Below are 21,052 nucleotides of genomic sequence, written 5' to 3' on the forward strand. Positions count from 1 at the left end.
TTATGTTTACAGTCACTTAAATTGTACTCATCCATTTTCCCAAACAATACCCATGCATGATGTATATAATTTGGCACCATTCTCACACTCTTGCTATCACCCAAGCATCATGGAAGCATTTGTTGATTCACCTAGACTGAATCCATATATTTATAATATCACCCAGATACTATATACGTACTCTTTAAATCACCCAGGCAGCACTGATGCACTCCTCCATCCACCTAGGCATTAGATATGCACTCCTGAAATCAGTCATGTACTATCCATGTAGTCTTTTAATCAGCCAGTCTCTACCCTTGCAGTCTTCTAATAATCCAGGCACTACTGATTTATTTATATAATTACTTAGGCAGTATTCATACTTTTGTAAAAGCATGCAGACACTACCTATGCACTCATGCAATCACCCAAGCACTATCTCTGCAGTCTTCCAATCATCCATGCACTACTCGCGCACTCCGGCAATCACCCTTCTATTTCTTACTCAGGCATTACCCATGCACTACTTCAATCACCCAGATATTACCCCTGCACTCATACAATCACACTGGCATTGCCCATTCACTCCTTCAATAACTCTAGCAGTGCCCATGCAGTCATAGATGCACTCAGGCACTTCTCTGGCACTCATGCAATCACCCAAGCACTATCCATGTAGTATTCCAATCATTCAGGCGCTATTGCTGCACTCATGCAATCACCCTGCTACTACTCATGCACTCCTCCAATCACCCTGGAACTAAACATGGAGTATTCTAATCATCCAGGCACTAGTGTTGCACTCATACAATCACATAGGCATTAGCCATGCACTTCTTCAATCACTCATTCACACTCTGCAGTGATGCAATCACCCAGGCATTGCATATACACTCATGAAATAACCTAGGCACTACCCTTGCAGTCCTCCAGTCATCCTGGCACCATCCATGCACTTCTGCAACCACCAAGACACTATCCATGCACCTATAAAATCACCAGGGCACTACCTATGCACTTGTCCAATCACTCAGGCACTACCCATGCCCTCCTTCAATCACCCAGCCATTACAATAGCACTCATACAATCACATAGGCATTGCCCATGAGCTCCTTCAATAACTCATGCAGAGTCCATGCAGTCATACAGGCACTAAGGCACTTTTGTGGCACTCATGCAATCACCCAAGCACTACCCATGCAATATTCCAATCCTCCACACACTACTACTGAACTCATGGAATCACCCTTCTACTACTCACACACTCCTCCATTCACCAAGGTTCTACCCATGTAGTTTTACGTGCATCTAGGCACTACCCATGAACTCTTCCATGCACCCAAGCATTACACATGCACTCCTTCAATCACCCAGACATTATCCCTGCACTCATACAATCACACAGGCATTGCCCATGCACTCCTTCAATAACTCATGCAGTGCCCATACAGTCATACATGCACTCAGGAGCTTCTGTGGCACTCATTCAATCACCCACGCACTACCTACCCATGCAGTATTCCAATCATTCACCCACTACTACTGCAGTCATGGAATCACCCTACTACTACTCATGCACTCCTCCATTCATTCAGGAACTACCCATGCAGTATTCCAATCATCCAGGCACTACTGCCGCACTCATGCAATCACTGTGCGACTACTCATGCACTCCTCTAATCACACAGGAGCTACCCATGCAGTCCTACATGCAGACAGGCACTACCCAAGCAGTCTTGAATACACTCAGGCATTACCCATGCACTCCTTCAATCTCCCAGATATTATCCCTGCACTCATACAATCACACAGGCATTAGCCATGCACTTCTTCAATCACTTAGGCACTAACTCTGCAGTGATGCAATCAACCAGGCACTACTTAAATGTAAATGTCCAGTATTTGTAAAGTACAAATAATTACCCGAGGGTGTCAAGGCACTGGGGGCCGTCGGGAAGATTCAGGGCCATATGTAGGTGGCATACACTTTACCGATTCTTAAATACCGAATCTTACCGAATCGGTATTTAAGAATCGGTAAAGTGTATGTAGGTAAAAATTCGGTAAATGTTACCGAATCGGAGTAAGTCGGTAACATTTACGGTAATGAGGCATAATGAGGCGTAATGAGGCATACCTTCCCATTGATTGAATCAATGGGAAGGTATGCCTCATTACCGAATCGGTAAATACCGATTCGGTAATGGGGGGAGCACATTCAAGGGTGGCAGGGTGTCACATTGATACCCTGTTGCACCCCTGATTCTTCCATGTGTGCACATGGGGTGCACATACATGCCCTAGGGGCATGTATGTCTGCCACATTGCACACTTCACAGTGCACAAAAATGCATTTTCACACCTATTCGTCATTTACCACCAACTATTAGTTGGTGGTAAATAACGAATCCCCACACCCACCACACAGTCCCCCTACATCTCATTACTGTATTCGGTATTTACCGAATCGGTAAAATTACCGATTCAGTAATTTTACTGATTCGGTAACTTACCGAATACAGAAATGTGCCCCCTACATGTCAACAGCCTAAATACCGGTCGGTAACGGTATAATTACCGAAAATTGGCCGTTACCGACTGGTATTGGGCTACGTACATGAGGCCCTAAGTGAGCTATTGCCCAGAGTTACATAGTGCTGGGCTGATCTGCCACCGGCTCTGGGGATCGAACCATGAGTCCCCGGTTCCGGAGTCAGTTGCCCTGGCCGCTACGCCACACCTGTTCCCTACTTATACACTCATGGAATAACCCAGGCACTACCCTTGCAGTCCTCCAGTAATCCGGGCACTATCCATGCACTCCTGAAATTACCCAGACACTATCCATGCACATATAAAATCACCAACCTCTACACTTGTCTAATCACTCAGGCACTGCCTATGCAGTCCTTCAATCACCCAGACACTACCCCTACACTCATGCAATCATACAGACATTGCCTATGTGCTCCTTCAATAACTCATGCAGTGCCTATGCAGTCATACAGGCACTATGGTATGTCTGTGGCACTCATGCAAGAACGCAAGCACCACCCATGCAGTATTTTAATCATACACACACTACTACTGTACTCATGGAATCACCCTACTACTACTCACACACTCTTCCATTCACCCACAAAGTACCCATGCAATCCTACATGCAGTTAGCAAATAGCATTTAAAAAACCTCAGAAATTCACTGAAAAAAACACAGGTTTCAGGGACGTTACAGTTAGCTGAACATTTCACTCTTACAATACCAAAGACATTTGCCCATAATAGTTAGTTGAGCTAACTACAACTCGCACCCCTGCAATGAACTGCTGATGACGCCACATATTACATCATTCATGACATGGTCAGTGACATCACTGATGACATCACTGATGACACCTCAAGTGACATCACTGATGACATCACCGATGGCATCATCCATGTTATAATCTGATGCACCTCCTCACACCCTAATATAACCTTTGATTCACCCACTCTAAAATACAGACTACTATTTTCGAAGCCAAGACACACCAATACAAGTTACTACATACCCACTCACTGATTCCTAGGTCTACAAACACATCCACTCAAACACCCATACAGTCACTTATCAACACAGCACTATCATATTCACTAATACACCTATAAAGACACTCACACACCAGCACTCATCCATAGAGTTACTCACACACCTAGTCAGCCATGCAAAGAATCAATCACACTTCCATTTACTCACCTATACAGTTATACACACACCACCTCCCTTATACATACAGATACTAACACATACTTACTCTCTTATACAATCACTGATACAAGCACACACTCATCCATACAACCACTCTCACAATCACTCACTCTTACATATAGTCATTTATATCCTCCAACACTCACATATACTGCCTTTCACATATGGAGTTACTCACACATGTACCACTGCGACATCCATTCACTCACCAACACACTCATACACACAATCACCTGCCCATCCAGCCCAACATAGATGCACTCTTGAACCCATACACCGAGTGAATCACCCAGTCACACATCTAAGTACAGTCACACCCCCCAATCAGGCACCCATACAGATATTCAGACAACCAATCAATAACCCATGTAGACATTCATTTGCTACACACCAACCCATGCAACCGCTTACACATCACCTGACAGACTGATACAGACATTTACCCAGTTTAGTCACAAACCCATGCATTCAGTAAGACACGTTTAAACACTCACTTATACAGTCAGTCACGCACCTACTAAATCATATACCTCACAAACTTCCTGCCTGCCGATTCTGGCAGTACACTCAGGCATGGACCTCATATACATATATAGGTATATACAAAGGAATGGAAATCCAAAGAAAGATTTGCTTGAGCCCACACAATCAATTTGCAGGTAAGTTTATTCGTTTAAACAGCAGAAAAGGACGACGTGTTTGGACCAAGTCCGTGGTCTTGGTCACATGACTTCCGCCTCCATTGCAAGTCATTTTAAAGGTACGTTCACATTTTAAAATTATGGACATAAAGAAAATAAATGTTTAAGGCACATAAATCATAATGGTGATAATAATTTTTAAAAAACAAGAAAGAAGCAGACACAACAATTATTATTTAAATACTTTGTAGTGCTATGGTTTTGTCGTGGTGAAAATTCATAAATGTGGCAAGTCTATGAAGGTCAGTGTATTGAGACAAAACCATAGTGATGTTGTCTGAAGTCGCAAATGTTGTGTCAATACATTGCGTTTAATGAATGGAGTATCGGGTCTAGTGCCCAAAGTGATCAAAGTTGCTAGGTATTGACGAGCAATGGGTGTGGCAGATGGATTGGCCCCGTGGAACTAGATTAGCATCAAGTATGTAGCCTGTTCGTGAGTTTTTTGTAAATAGTGAAAGTGAGGGTATAGTACCCATGGCATGCTCAGAAAAGTAACTTGGAGTAGTAGGGGAAGATCGCCAGTGACTCCAGGGAGCAAATTTCTAACACAAACGTGATGTTCACAGATGACTCTCTGCTACACTCTCCTAGAAAAATCAAAGAAACATAATGACATTAGCGAAATACTTATTGTATATGCATAAAAGCTATTATACTTGATCAGAAGAGACTTCCCACTAACCAAAGACATGGGTCATAATTGCATTGCATTGCTTAGAATTGAGTGGTTAAAAACTATGGGGAAAAGGAAGAGGTGGGGTGTGAGTGGGCCACCAAGGCAAAAGGAACATGTTCATGTTTAAAATCTACAAGTGGGAATGCAATTCCTCATCCTGGCTAAGGCCATCTGGGAATTTGGTGCCTGCTAGAAAAATGAAATGTGACTCACGTTTGTGCACGGTTACCTCCCCCTGGGTTGAGGTCGACTGTGTCCAGTCCCAAAAATTTGGCTTTGGTCCAATCGGCCCCATGGTCCTTGGAAAAGTGTCTAGCTGTGCTGTAGCTTTGGTCGCGATTGGTAATCGCTCGCCAGTGCTCTAAGATACATTTTTTGACTGGGAAGGTCATTGACCTGATGTATCAGAGGTCATAGGGGCATACAATAGCATACACTACAAAGTTATTAGTTTGGGAATTATCCAGTGAGTTCTCATTCTCTCTAGAGTGATCTCAGAGATGTCACTACTGTACTTGCAGGCTTTGCATTTTCTGCATTTGCGGCAGCCCTTGGCTTGCTTCAGCCAGTTGTTTTCTTTGGGCTGGAGGTGGCTATGTACCAGTATGTCTCTTAGGGATGTACTTCTCTTGTATGTAATAGATGGTGCTGCCCTTATTTCATTCCTCAGAACAGGATCCTGTCCGAGGATGTCTCATCTGCTCTTGAGGATTCTACGTATTTGGTTGGATTGACTACAGTATCTTGTAATGAACCTAGTAGGTTCCTTTGTGGTGTTTTTGTGAGGTCTTGTGAGTTTTGATTTATCTAAAATCTCATCCCTGGACTGATTTTCAGCTCATTCTTCTGCCTGAAGTAATGCCTTTTTAGAGTACCCTCTTTTTCTGAATCTCTCTTTCATCTCTTGTTTAGGTTGTTCGTAGGCTAAGTGGATGCTACAGTTGTCTTTAGCCCTCAGGAATTTGCTCTGAGGAATTTCCCATCTGAAGCTGGGAGGATGGGAACTAGCTCCATGAAGAATCGAATTTGCTGCAGTTTTCTTCCTAAAAAAGTTGGTTCTCACGCTCCCATTTTTAACAGTAAATTTGAGATCAAAGAAATCGACAGATTTCTGACTGTAATGTCTGTGAATTTAAGGCTGACATTGTTCAAATTCAAACAGTCCAAAAATAGATTGAGTTCACACTCAGACCCTTTCCACACAAAGAAAATGTCATCAATATATCTCAGCCATTTTGACACATTGAAAATCCAGTGTTCTGTTTGGTCGTTTCAGAGCACCTGCTTCTCCCACCAGCCCACCATAAGATTGGCATAGTTTGGGGTGAAGCAGGTGCCCATGGAAGTCCCTTGCAGTTGTTTGTAATTCTCATTTTCAAAGATAAAAACATTGTCTTTCAGACATATTACAATCATATCTAAGAGCATTAACGTATGTTCCAGAAATTCTGCCTTGCGTGTTTTGAGAAAGAACTGGCATGCCTTTAGACCATCATCATTCCTAATGCTTGTGTAAAGCGCCTCTATATCTAGACAAACCAACCAATCGTTATCCCCTAAAGTGACATCCTTAATCTTTTGTAGGAAGTCAGTTGTGTCCCTCAGATAGGATGTGAGATTCTTCACAAAGGGGAAAAGGAAGTGGACGACATACGTGCTGGTATTTTCCATGAGGCTGTTCTTAGAGGACACAATGGGTCTACCTGGTGGATAGGTGACACTCTTATGGATCTTGGGGAGGAGGTATAGTGTTGGTGTAGTGGGAGTGTCATTCTTGAGAAATTGTTTCTCATCCCATGTCAATAAGCCCCACTCGTGCCATGCCTGAAGTTTGTTATGGTATATATTTTTCAAATCTACAAGGTATTTCCTGTCCACCCTCCCGTAGCAAGTTAGGTCACTTAGCCTGCGGTGTGCATCCCTGGTGTACATAGCCCTGTTCATGAGGACTACATTGCCCCCTTAATCAGAGGGTTTAATAACTAGCTCACGATCATTTTACAGGTTAGTGGCTGCCTCCCATTGGGTTTTGGTCATATTTCCACTTCTCCAGATCTTGGGCTACTAGATCACTAAAGACATCCATGTTGTCTTTAGCTGGTTTAGGAACATAGAGGGATTTGGCTCTATACTCAGTGAGGGTGGCTTCCCTGGTGTTAATCCTAAGGAGATCAGAGATGCCGGTAGTGTTTGAGGGATTAAAGGGGTCAAGGGAGTCACTGGTGGGTTCTTGTGATCCCTGCTGTTCAAGGGTTATCAAAGTTTGCAATGTGGAAATGTCATCAATGGTTAATCCTATATCCTTGTCACCCTCAAGCTTAGTTTTAGTCCCTCTAATGTCTTTTCTAGCAGCATGCATTTTAAACAATTTAAGATTTCTCTTAAATTTGTAAAGGTCTACTCGTGCCTGTGTTTAATCCAAACCTATCTCATGGCAGAAAGACAGAACTAATTCCAATACACTTTTTTTCATCAGCAGTAAGAACCTTATCTGTCAGATTCATTACCGTTAATTTGGGTGCGGAGTCCTCCATTATGGTTTCTTTGTCTTCTGGCCTCTTGTTCCCATGCCAGTGGTTCTTAATTTCTCTGCACCTGATGTTCTGTTTGAAGTTTTATCTGTGTTCCCTTGTATTTTTCCTCTTGGCTTCCCCCTGTTTGATTGTTCTTTTGCCTTCTGTAGGAGGCGTAGTTCTTTGGAAAAAGACAGCTGTTCCATACTGCTTGATGCCGTACTGTCCACAGATTCTTGGTCCGAGCTGAGATCGGTTGTAAATCCATCTTTGCTTGTTTCGAGGAGTTCTAGGGCTTTATCCTTTGTAATTTCTGATCCCACTTTGTCGTATTTTTTAGCAAAGGTCAGGATGTGACCAGACGCATAGTCTCTTTCATCGCGCACAAATCTGCGCTGTTCTCTGGCTACTACATCTTTTTAAAAGGCTTTCATTTTGTCATCCACTGATTTGATTATATTTTCTACCTCTTTTTGGTCAGATTATTTTTCGTCCATTAGGTATATGTATATATATATATATGAATATACATATTCACTGAAAAATACAAAGGTTACGGGGACTTAATAGTTAGGAATTAACATCTAAAAAACTTGCAAGGAAGTTATAGTGAAGCTTAAGTTTCAGTTGTACAAAAAAATGTGAAATGCAGAAGTTATAGTTAGCCGAGCTAACTATAATTCCCACCCCACAATGCACTGCTTATGACCTCACATATTACATCACTCATGACATGGCCAGTGACATCACTGATTACATCTCAAATGCCATCACTGATGTCATAATCCAGTGACTATGAGTGTTTTAAAAATGTTTATGAGTATTAAATATATATTCCAAGGTGTATTGTAGGCCTGGGCCAAAATTCCGTTCCGTTCGCGGAAATTGCGATATTTTGGCATTTTCGCGTTCCGCGGAGAGCGCGAAAATGTCAAAATTTCCGCATTCCGCAGCTTAGCGATAATTTGTTTCTTGCTCGCGCTGTAAAATAATACATTCTCGCGAGCGCGCGATCGCCTTCCCTGAATCCCTGCGTTCTCCGACAAGTTTTCTTGACCCGGTCGCGTTCTCCGCGAGTTGTTGGATTTTGGTAGCCATTTTGCGCTGTCTCCCGAGAGTTCGCGGCCGCATTAACGTCATATGTCACGCGATCACGTCATTTGTCGCGCGATCACGTATTTCTTCTCGCGATCATGCACCGCGCGAGTATGAGAAGATTGAGATCTCGAACATGTCATTCTACATCGCGAGCCAGAGGATGAGGACGCGGGCACGTGTAATCGAACGCGAACAGGAGAAAGAGACCGCGAACACGTCATAACCAACGCGACAGGGACAAAGAAGAGAACGCGATAATGTCGTTTTCGTCACGTCGGCGGAAGTAATGTGAAGCTCGAGAACTCAACAACGTAAAATTTTCAATTTGGAGAGGAATATCGGCTCTAGCAGTATGAAACCATCTGCAAATGCTGATTTTGGATGAAAAGAAGTCCTTACATTGACATTTGGCTTTCCTTTTTTGTGCAAGGAGTCATTTTTTTAAAAGGTGGAGAGAGGGAGGAAGTGACACAGAATCTCCAACTTCCTGTTCCTGTCCAGCAGGCTCCTCCCAGTGCTTTGTCCATCTCCTGCTCATTCTGCCTTTGGATTTGGAGCTGGAAAGATCACTCTTTTTGTCTGCTGCATCATTGCAATTGGATTTCAGGATTTTTGGAATAGGATATTTTACAAGTAAGTGGTTGTTGTGTTTGATTGTGGGCATTGCAGTTGTTGTAACTACAATTTATTTTTGATAATTAATTAAATATCATCATTCCTTTTTTAATTTTTTTATTTTGTGGGTTGTAGTAGTAGGCCTGAGCTAGCCATGGGCATGGCCTCATGGGTGTGTGTGCATGATGAAGCAACTGTTCCTTTTGTTTTTTTAATGTATTTCATTTTCAAGCACATTTAGGGCATGGATAGCATTGGATTGAGTTGGGGAAGTGTGTTTTTTGGGGTGGCCTTTGTGATGTTGTTGGGCCTGGCCATGTGGCTGGTGGCCATTTTGAGGCCTAGGCCTGCAAGCTTGCCTGGCCTTGTCTGCCAACAGGCCTGCTTTCATCCACTAGGACCAGAGCAGGTAGCCACAGCTTTATTAATCTACTGTTCAGTGTTTTCTGTGTGTTCTGTTGAATTTCGACTTCATTTAGGGCTTGGATGGCATTGGATTAAGTTGGGGAAGTGTGCTTTTTGGGGGTGGCCTTGCTGATGTTGTTGGGCCTGGCCATGTGGCTGGTGGCCATTTTGAGGCCTAGGCCTGCAAGCTTGCCTGGCCTTGTCTGCCAACAGGCCTGCTTTTTCATCCACTAGGATCAGAGCAGGTAGCCACAGCTTTATTGATCAAGTGTTTTCTATGTGATCTGTTGAATTTAGACATCATTTAGGGCATGGATGGCATTGGATTGAGTTGGGGAAGTGTGTTTTTTGGGGTGGCCTCTGTGATGTTGTTGGGCCTGGCCATGTGGCTGGTGGCCATTTTGAGGCCTAGGCCTGCAAGCTTGCCTGGCCTTGTCTGCCAACAGGCCTGCTTTCATCCACCAGGACCAGAGCAGGTAGCCACAGCTTTATTAATCTACTGTTTTCTGTGTGCTCTGTTGAATTTCGACTTCATTTAGGGCGTGGATGGCATTGGATTGAGTTGGGGAAGTGTGTTTTTTGGGGTGGCCTTTGTGATGTTGTTGGGCCTGGCCATGTGGCTGGTGGCCATTTTGAGGCCTAGGCCTGCAAGCTTGCCTGGCCTTGTCTGCCAACAGGCCTGCTTTCATCCACTAGGACCAGAGCAGGTAGCCACAGCTTTATTAATCTACTGTTCAGTGTTTTCTGTGTGCTCTGTTGAATTTCGACTTCATTTAGGGCTTGGATGGCATTGGATTGAGTTGGGGAAGTGTGCTTTTTGGGGGTGGCCTTGCTGATGTTGTTGGGCCTGGCCATGTGGCTGGTGGCCATTTTGAGGCCTAGGCCTGCAAGCTTGCCTGGCCTTGTCTGCCAACAGGCCTGCTTTTTCATCCACTAGGATCAGAGCAGGTAGCCACAGCTTTATTGATCAAGTGTTTTCTATGTGATCTGTTGAATTTAGACATCATTTAGGGTATGGATGGCATTGGATTGAGTTGGGGAAGTGTGTTTTTTGGGGTGGCCTTTGTGATGTTGTTGGGCCTGGCCATGTGGCTGGTGGCCATTTTGAGGCCTAGGCCTGCAAGCTTGCCTGGCCTTGTCTGCCAACAGGCCTGCTTTCATCCACCAGGACCAGAGCAGGTAGCCACAGCTTTATTAATCTACTGTTTTCTGTGTGCTCTGTTGAATTTCGACTTCATTTAGGGCGTGGATGGCATTGGATTGAGTTGGGGAAGTGTGCTTTTTGGGGGTGGCCTTGCTGATGTTGTTGGGCCTGGCCATGTGGCTGGTGGCCATTTTGAGGCCGAGGCCTGCAAGCTTGCCTGGCCTTGTCTGCCAACAGGCCTGCTTTCATCCACTAGGACCGGAGCAGGTAGCCACAGCTTTATTAATCTACTGTTTTCTTTGTGCTCTGTTGAATTTCGACTTCATTTAGGGCTTGGATGGCATTGGATTGAGTTGGGGAAGTGTGCTTTTTGGGGGTGGCCTTGCTGATGTTGTTGGGCCTGGCCATGTGGCTGGTGGCCATTTTGAGGCCTAGGCCTGCAAGCTTGCCTGGCCTTGTCTGCCAACAGGCCTGCTTTCATCCACTAGGACCAGAGCAGGTAGCCACAGCTTTATTAATCTACTGTTCGGTGTTTTCTGTGTGCTCTGTTGAATTTCGACTTCATTTAGGGCTTGGATGGCATTGGATTGAGTTGGGGAAGTGTGTTTTTGGGGGTGGCCTTGCTGATGTTGTTGGGCCTGGCCATGTGGCTGGTGGCCATTTTGAGGCCTAGGCCTGCAAGCTTGCCTGGCCTTGTCTGCCCACAGGCCTGCTTTTTCATCCACTAGGATCAGAGCAGGTAGCCACAGCTTTATTGATCAAGTGTTTTCTATGTGATCTGTTGAATTTAGACATCATTTAGGGCATGGATGGCATTGGATTGAGTTGGGGAAGTGTGTTTTTGGGGGTGGCCTTGCTGATGTTGTTGGGCCTGGCCATGTGGCTGGTGGCCATTTTGAGGCCTAGGCCTGCAAGCTTGCCTGGCCTTGTCTGCCAACAGGCCTGCTTTCATCCACTAGGACCAGAGCAGGTAGCCACAGCTTTATTAATCTACTGTTTTCTGTGTGCTCTGTTGAATTTCGACTTCATTTAGGGCTTGGATGGCATTGGATTGAGTTGGGGAAGTGTGTTTTTGGGGGTGGCCTTGCTGATGTTGTTGGGCCTGGCCATGTGGCTGGTGGCCATTTTGAGGCCTAGGTCTGCAAGCTTGCCTGGCCTTGTCTGCCAACAGGCCTGCTTTCATCCACTAGGACCAGAGCAGGTAGCCACAGCTTTATTAATCTACTGTTTTCTGTGTGCTCTGTTGAATTTCGACTTCATTTAGGGCTTGGATGGCATTGGATTGAGTTGGGGAAGTGTGCTTTTTGGGGGTGGCCTTGCTGATGTTGTTGGGCCTGGCCATGTGGCTGGTGGCCATTTTGAGGCCTAGGCCTGCAAGCTTGCCTGGCCTTGTCTGCCAACAGGCCTGCTTTCATCCACTAGGACCAGAGCAGGTAGCCACAGCTTTATTAATCTACTGTTTTCTGTGTGCTCTGTTGAATTTCGACTTCATTTAGGGCTTGGATGGCATTGGATTGAGTTGGGGAAGTGTGCTTTTTGGGGGTGGCCTTGCTGATGTTGTTGGGCCTGGCCATGTGGCTGGTGGCCATTTTGAGGCCTAGGCCTGCAAGCTTGCCTGGCCTTGTCTGCCAACAGGCCTGCTTTTTCATCCACTAGGATCAGAGCAGGTAGCCACAGCTTTATTGATCAAGTGTTTTCTATGTGATCTGTTGAATTTAGACATCATTTAGGGCATGGATGGCATTGGATTGAGTTGGGGAAGTGTGTTTTTGGGGGTGGCCTTGCCGATGTTGTTGGGCCTGGCCATGTGGCTGGTGGCCATTTTGAGGCCAAGGCCTGCAAGCTTGCCTGGCCTTGTCTGCCAACAGGCCTGCTTTTTCATCCACTAGGATCAGATCAGGTAGCCACAGCTTTATTGTTCAAGTGTTTTCTATGTGATCTGTTCAATTTAGACATCATTTAGGGCATGGATGGCATTGGATTGAGTTGGGGAAGTGTGTTTTTGGGGGTGGCCTTGCTGATGTTGTTGGGCCTGGCCATGTGGCTGGTGGCCATTTTGAGGCCTAGGCCTACAAGCTTGCCTGGCCTTGTCTGCTAACAGGCCTGCTTTCATCCACTAGGACCAGAGCAGGTAGCCACAGCTTTATTAATCTACTGTTTTCTGTGTGCTCTGTTGAATTTCGACTTCATTTAGGGCTTGGATGGCATTGGATTGAGTTGGGGAAGTGTGCTTTTTGGGGGTGGCCTTGCTGATGTTGTTGGGCCTGGCCATGTGGCTGGTGGCCATTTTGAGGCCTAGGCCTGCAAGCTTGCCTGGCCTTGTCTGCCAACAGGCCTGCTTTTTCATCCACTAGGATCAGAGCAGGTAGCCACAGCTTTATTGATCAAGTGTTTTCTATGTGATCTGTTGAATTTAGACATCATTTAGGGCATGGATGGCATTGGATTGAGTTGGGGAAGTGTGTTTTTGGGGGTGGCCTTGCTGATGTTGTTGGGCCTGGCCATGTGGCTGGTGGCCATTTTGAGGCCTAGGCCTGCAAGCTTGCCTGGCCTTGTCTGCCAACAGGCCTGCTTTTTCATCCACTAGGATCAGAGCAGGTTGCCACAGTTTTATTGATCAAGTGTTTTCCATGTGATCTTTTGAATTTAGACATCATTTAGGGCATGGATGGCATTAGATTGAGTTGGGGAAGTGTGTTTTAGGGGGTGGCCTTGCTGATGTTGTTGGGCCTGGCCATGTGGCTGGTGGCCATTTTGAGGCCTAGGCCTGCAAGCTTGCCTGGCCTTGTCTGCCAACAGGCCTGCTCTTTCATCCACTAGGATCAGAGCAGGTAGCCACAGCTTTATTGATCAAGTGTTTTCTATGTGATCTGTTGAATTTAGACATCATTTAGGGCATGGATGGCATTGGATTGAGTTGGGGAAGTGTGTTTTTTGGGGGGTGGCCTTGCTGATGTTGGTTGTCTTAAAGACAATCCATGCTTTTTTATGTGTCTGGTCACTGGTGTGTTGGTGTGCAATGCATGCACCATGCAGAGCTTTTTGGGGCCTGTGAATGTTCCTACATTTTGTTGCATTAAAAAGTCAGAGCAGTGTGCTTTAGCAGGCATCCTTTACCTGGCTTTTATAGGCCTTTTGTCAGCTCCTGGTGTTTCCCAGGCCCTCGGCTTCTTTGTGATTTGTGTGTGTCCATGTGGGTGGTGGCCTTTTTGGGTGTTTGGACTGTGAGTATTAGTGTCCTGCTTTTGCCATAGGCCTGCATGGTTTTCCTATTGGCTCTTTGGCTTACTGCTTCCATCCATCCACCCCCTTTGCCAGCAGCAGCTCCATGGATGCTGAGATGCTCAAATAATGCAATGGTCCACCCCACTTCCATTAGATTTTTATTTTGTTGTTTATTATTAACTTTCCTATCCTTCCTGAGAGTGTAGTGTGTGGCTGTACACAGTACTAGTAGTATAACATAGCTCTAGTTAAAAAAAATAGTCATAAATTGCTAGACTATCTTTTGTTTGCACTAGTACAGTACTAAGTAACTGAACCACAACAACAAATGCAACATTTCACTGATGTTCTTCTCCTGTCTTCTTTGCTTTTAGGTGCACAAAAGACAGAGTAGGAGGTGTCATCGGCATCACCTGGCTACCCGTTGTACTGCCAGCCAGACAGAAGTCCTGCTGCGCATCACGCCCACGTCTGACCAGAACTTGTTGTGCATCTGCCTCCTGCCTGACATCTGAAGAAGATGGCCCCAAAGAAAGGTACCAGGTCCAGTACCAAGAAAGTTGCCGGTGAAAAGAAGGAACAGAAAAAGGAAGTGCCATTAACCACGACTGGTGTGTGCCAGCCAATGTTTTTTTTGGCACCAAAGCATTGTCCGGGAACCAAGCTGGGAGCAGCACAGCGGTCCAAACCCACCAACCTAGGCCCAAGGGCTTTAGTGTCGCAGAGGTAGCCAGTCTACTAACGAGCAGCGATGTTCAAGAAATGTCATTACCTCAAAGTAGTACACAATCAAGTTCAACGCAGGCGCAAACTCAGCAGATCAGTGTCAAGCTGCCGCAACCAGAACAGCAGCAGCCGCCGCAACCAGAACAGCAGCAGCCGCCGCAACCAGAACAGCAGCAGCCGCCGCAACCAGAACAGCAGCAGCCGCCACAACCAGAACAACAGCAGCAGCCGCCGCAACCAGAACAGCAGCAGCCGCCGCAACAGCCCACCATAGTAGTTGTTGCTCCTTACGTAGGGGCATTTCAGGAAATCGAACATCCTGCAGACAAAGTGGAGCGAAGTCAAACCACTGTTTCAGAAGATCAATTGTCTTCCAGACCACCAGCAAGGAAAAGGAGGCTTAGTCCATCATCTTCTTCTTCAAGCCCTGCTTCTGATGATCGTGATGACACTTGGGTCCCACCAGCTCGGTCTGAGAGTGATGTACGCCACAAGACATTGCTTCTGAAAATGAAGGTCCCCGAAAAACTTAGAGTTATGGAGGTAGATGTAAAAGAGGGGGGTGATGATGTTGATGAAGACGAGCCAGTCATCACGCACATTACTCTCGCCCCAAAGGGATTGGATACCGACATTCTCACCCTATCCAGAAAGGCTGCTACTGAGCGGGATGTAGCACAGATCTCACCAACACAGGTTACACCACCACTAACTCCAGCTGCCATATTTTCCAAGGCCCGGCAGGGAACTCCATCCAGCTCAACCATCTCAGTAGGTAGTGGTAGTAAAAGTCACAGTGTAGGTGGACAGGGTCACATATTTTCAAGCACCCCCTCAAGTTCATCTGGTGTTGAAAGTGGCACATCCAGCAGTGCCAGAAAGTTATCCTCCCCAGTTTGGGACTTCTTTTCTGTTAGCGTCAAGGAGGAGAACGTTGCTATATGCTCAATTTGTCGGTAAGGTGTTCGGCGTGGTAAGCTTGGTACAAACTATGGTACCGGAGGACATGCAAGTCATCTAAAAATACACCACACTATCGTGTGGGAGGATCACCTACTTAAGTTAAAAGAAAGTAGAAAAACTCAACCCATTGAAGTTGGTCAGGAATCAGGGAGCGATATTATTGTGGTGGCAGGTGAAGAACAGGGAGGCATTTCTAGCCCTGTCCCCAGTACTGCAGTGGTAACGCCCACATCCTCCTCAGTAACATCAGAGTGGCACCGCAGTAAAAGCCATACTCAGAGTCAGGCTGAGACACCAAGGCGACCGGCGACTACCTCAATGAGACAATCTGTGTCGTTGAGCCTTAGTGGGTTAATGAAAACAGCACCACTAAGGAAAGTAAGCCAGCCTAGCATTGACAGCATGTTAGGTTGGAGGGGCAGTTCCAACGCAACCACCCAATGGCACGATTGTACAATGCGAAGCTGGCTAAAATGTTAGCGCTGGACCTTCTTCCTTTTTCATTTGTGGAAGGGGTGGGTTTCCTTGAATTTGTGTCTGCCATCTGCCCTAAATGGAAGGTTCCCAGCCGGTCCTATTTTGCAAGAATTGCTGTTCCGGCACTACATCATGATGTGCTGAAATTGGTTGGTCAAGGTTTGCAGCACAGTGCTTTGCACAATATCCACCTGACAACAGACATGTGGAGCAGTTGCCAAGCCACAGATTACATGTGTATCACTGCACACTGGATCTCTTTTGTGGGGGTTAGAGATCAACTATCTGCACGAGGTGTTGTTGACACAGCTGCGATTTTTGAAGGTACTCGGAAACATGCAACTGTAGCCATGTTCGCCATGGAGAAATCTCATACGGCTGAAAACATTTTAGAAGAGTTTCGCACCAAGGTTTTGGAATGGTTGCGGCCCAGAGGGCTTGGTATTGGTTTTGTTGCCACAGACAATGGCAGTAATGTACTTAAGGCCATGGAACTTGGTTCCTATTTCAGGGTTCCATGTTTGGCACACTGCATAAACATTATAGTGCAAGACTTTCTGAAAAAACAACCCATAGTCAGCAATTTACTGGCCATCTGCCGAAGAATATGCACTCATTTCAGCCATTATTTTAAAGCTCGGAAGCAGCTGAGGATCATCCAACGTGAATTTAGGATGCCAGTCAAGGCACTCATCCAGGAGGTGGCAACACGTTGGAACTCAACATATTACATGCTTGATCGTCTATACGAACAGCACAGGTCACTCCATGAATATGTCTGGTACAGAAGCAGTGATGCTAGTGTTAAAGGCATGACCCTTCAGAGGGAGCAATGGACCCTAATTAAATGCCTGACTGAGATGCTGTCTCTTTTTGAGGTCTTCACACGTGAAGTCAGCAAGGAGGACTGTACAATGGGCCAAGCTATCCCATTGTTGCAAATGCTAGAGCATGAGCTGAATAATGTGTCTGAATCCTACAAAGGTGTAGAGGACAGAAGGCAAGCCCATGACTTGGTGGAGAGCTTATCCAGGCGCTTAACTGAAAATGTAAGGATACAAAATAAAATTTTGTCACAAAAACATTACATTTGTGCCACAATTCTGGATCCAAGTGCAAAAATAGGACTAGTGAAGACATTCCTTGCTTTTTCCGACAATGATGTTGCCCGCTACAAAAGTTGCATAGCTGAAGCAGCCATTAAGATTGAAAAGGAAGGGCTGCTAATTAAAAGCCCGCCACATCAACCCACAACAAGTACTGATACTGAAGCAGGCCATGCAGAATCAAGTGCATCTTCGTCGGCTGAGGGCAGTGCGGTTGGCTCACAATCACCACACTCACCATCACCATCGACTACAGAAACAATAACTGGATCATTAGGCCGAGTACAATCATTATCAGATTGGTATGTAAAGATGGGCTATTGTAAGCACAGTGCTGATGCACAGAAAAAACAGACCAAAACCTTACCAGCAGCAACCCTGAACATTGAGCGGATGGTCCAGGCCTATCTGGACGACCCAACAGAGGTGTACGTTGATCAAAACCCAGTGCAGTATTGGTATAGGAAAAGGTCTGAATGGCCACAGCTCAGCAGGCTGGCGATAAGCTATCTGGCTTGCCCTGTCGCAAGTGTCTCTTCCGAACGTGTTTTCAGTGCTGCTGGTTCCATTGTAACCTTGAGAAGGACCAGTCTATCTCCAAAAAACGTGGAGAGGTTAACAATGATCAAAATGAATCAGCACTTCATACCACCGAATTACAAAATGCATGAATCAACAGAGGAAGATGAGGACAGCGGCTCAGGTGACGGAAGTATTGTGTCAGATGATTACCTACTACTGGAAGATCCCCCAGAGTTTGAGGACGAGCTATACTTCCCTGACAATTAGGCTCGCACTTACTGTCTTCCTCCCTTTTTTCCCCCTTTGTTTATGTGTCTGTCGTTCCGGTTATAAACTTGTGAATCGCAACAAATCCATTATCACCGTCTTCTACTCTTCTAATTTAAGATACAAGTTTCAGGTGTCTGCCATTTGACACTACAGTCCTCAGAATCCAGCTGCTCCGCTCGATCATACTGAATCTCCTGCTCAATTCCATTTCCCTCATGAATGATGATTGGATGATGGTAACAACAAATTCAAACTTTCCTCGTCCTTCCAAAACAAGTGGACCATGACTCAGATGACTACTATAGCTATCCTCCTTTCAGAGCCGAGAGAGACTGGCCATTAACTGAAAATAAGATGCAACAGGTAATGATTGATGCCATGCATTGGCCACAGAATCGCAGACTGAATGATGTAGGTTTTGTTGTGTGTGTTGCGCATGAATTGATGTAATTGTGCACTGCCACTAATCAACTTTCTACAGAACACACTAATTTTCCCCTTCTTGCAAACAAGAAATGTGTACTTCTCCTGCATCTTGGTGATACATTGCTTTTAATTCAATACAGGAAGGGGACTCACTCAATCTGCGCAATGCAAATGACTGTGACTTAACAGCACCGTCCATCATGATGATGGCGAAAGAGACGGCCTGCAGCGTTAACAAGATGAGATGCAACAGGTAATGATTGATGCCATGCATTGGCCGCAGAATCGCAGACTGAATGATGTAGGTTTTGTTGTGTGTGTTGCGCATGAATTGATGTAATTGTGCACTGCCACTAATCAACTTTCTACAGAACACACTAATTTTCCCCTTCTTGCAAACAAGAAATGTGTACTTCTCCTGCATCTTGGTGATACATTGCTTTTAATTCAATACAGGAAGGGGACTCACTCAATCTGCGCAATGCAAATGACTGTGACATAACAGCACCGTCCATCATGATGATGGCAAAAGAGATGGCCTGCAGCGTTAACAAGATGAGATGCAACAGGTAATGATTGATGCCATGCATTGGCCGCATAATCGCAGACTGAATGATGTAGGTTTTGTTGTGTGTGTTGCGCATGAATTGATGTAATTGTGCACTGCCACTAATCAACTTTCTACAGAACACACTAATTTTCCCCTTCTTGCAAACAAGAAATGTGTACTTCTGCTGCATCTTGGTGATACATTGCTTTTAATTCAATACAGGAAGGGGACTCACTCAATCTGCGCAATGCAAATGACTGTGACTTAACAGCACCGTCCATCATGATGATGGCGAAAGAGACGGCCTGCAGCGTTAACAAGATGAGATGCAACAGGTAATGATTGATGCCATGCATTGGCCGCATGATCGCAGACTGAATGATGTAGGTTTTGTTGTGTGTGTTGTGCATGAATTGATGTAATTTTGCACTGCCACTAATCAACTTTCTACAGAACACACTAATTTTCCCCTTCTTGCAAACAAGAAATGTGTACTTCCCCTGCATCTTGGTGATACATTGCTTTTAATTCAATACAGGAAGGGGACTCACTCAATCTGCGCAATACAAATGACTGTGACTTAACAGCACCGTCCATCATGATGATGGCGAAAGAGACGGCCTGCAGCGTTAACAAGATGAGATGCAACAGGTAATGATTGATGCCATGCATTGGCCGCAGAATCGCAGACTGAATGATGTAGGTTTTGTTGTGTGTGTTGCGCATGAATTGATGTAATTGTGCACTGCCACTAATCAACTTTCTACAGAACACACTAATTTTCCCCTTCTTGCAAACAAGAAATGTGTACTTCTCCTGCATCTTGGTGATACATTGCTTTTAATTCAATACAGGAAGGGGACTCACTCAATCTGCGCAATGCAAATGACTGTGACTTAACAGCACCGTCCATCATGATGATGGCGAAAGAGACGGCCTGCAGCGTTAACAAGATGAGATGCAACAGGTAATGATTGATGCCATGCATTGGCCGCAGAATCGCAGACTGAATGATGTAGGTTTTGTTGTGTGTGTTGCGCATGAATTGATGTAATTGTGCACTGCCACTAATCAACTTTCTACAGAACACGCTAATTTTCCCCTTCTTGCAAACAAGAAATGTGTACTTCTCCTGCATCTTGGTGATACATTGCTTTTAATTCAATACAGGAAGGGGACTCACTCAATCTGCGCAATGCAAATGACTGTGACTTAACAGCACCGTCCATCATGATGATGGCGAAAGAGACGGCCTGCAGCGTTAACAAGATGAGATGCAACAGGTAATGATTGATGCCATGCATTGGCCGCATAATCGCAGACTGAATGATGTAGGTTTTGTTGTGTGTGTTGTGCATGAATTGATGTAATTTTGCACTGCCACTAATCAACTTTCTACAGAACACACTAATTTTCCCCTTCTTGCAAACAAGAAATGTGTACTTCCCCTGCATCTTGGTGATACATTGCTTTTAATTCAATACAGGAAGGGGACTCACTCAATCTGCGCAATGCAAATGACTGTGACTTAACAGCACCGTCCATCATGATGATGGCGAAAGAGACGGCCTGCAGCGTTAACAAGATGAGATGCAACAGGTAATGATTGATGCCATGCATTGGCCGCAGAATCGCAGACTGAATGATGTAGGTTTTGTTGTGTGTGTTGCGCATGAATTGATGTAATTGTGCACTGCCACTAATCAACTTTCTACAGAACACACAAATTTTCCCCTTCTTGCAAACAAGAAATGTGTACTTCTCCTGCATCTTGGTGATACATTGCTTTTAATTCAATACAGGAAGGGGACTCACTCAATCTGCGCAATGCAAATGACTGTGACTTAACAGCACCGTCCATCATGATGATGGCGAAAGAGACGGCCTGCAGCGTTAACAAG

This window comes from Triturus cristatus, chromosome 3_1 (assembly GCF_964204655.1).
Source record: "Triturus cristatus chromosome 3_1, aTriCri1.1, whole genome shotgun sequence".
Taxonomy (NCBI): domain Eukaryota; kingdom Metazoa; phylum Chordata; class Amphibia; order Caudata; family Salamandridae; genus Triturus; species Triturus cristatus.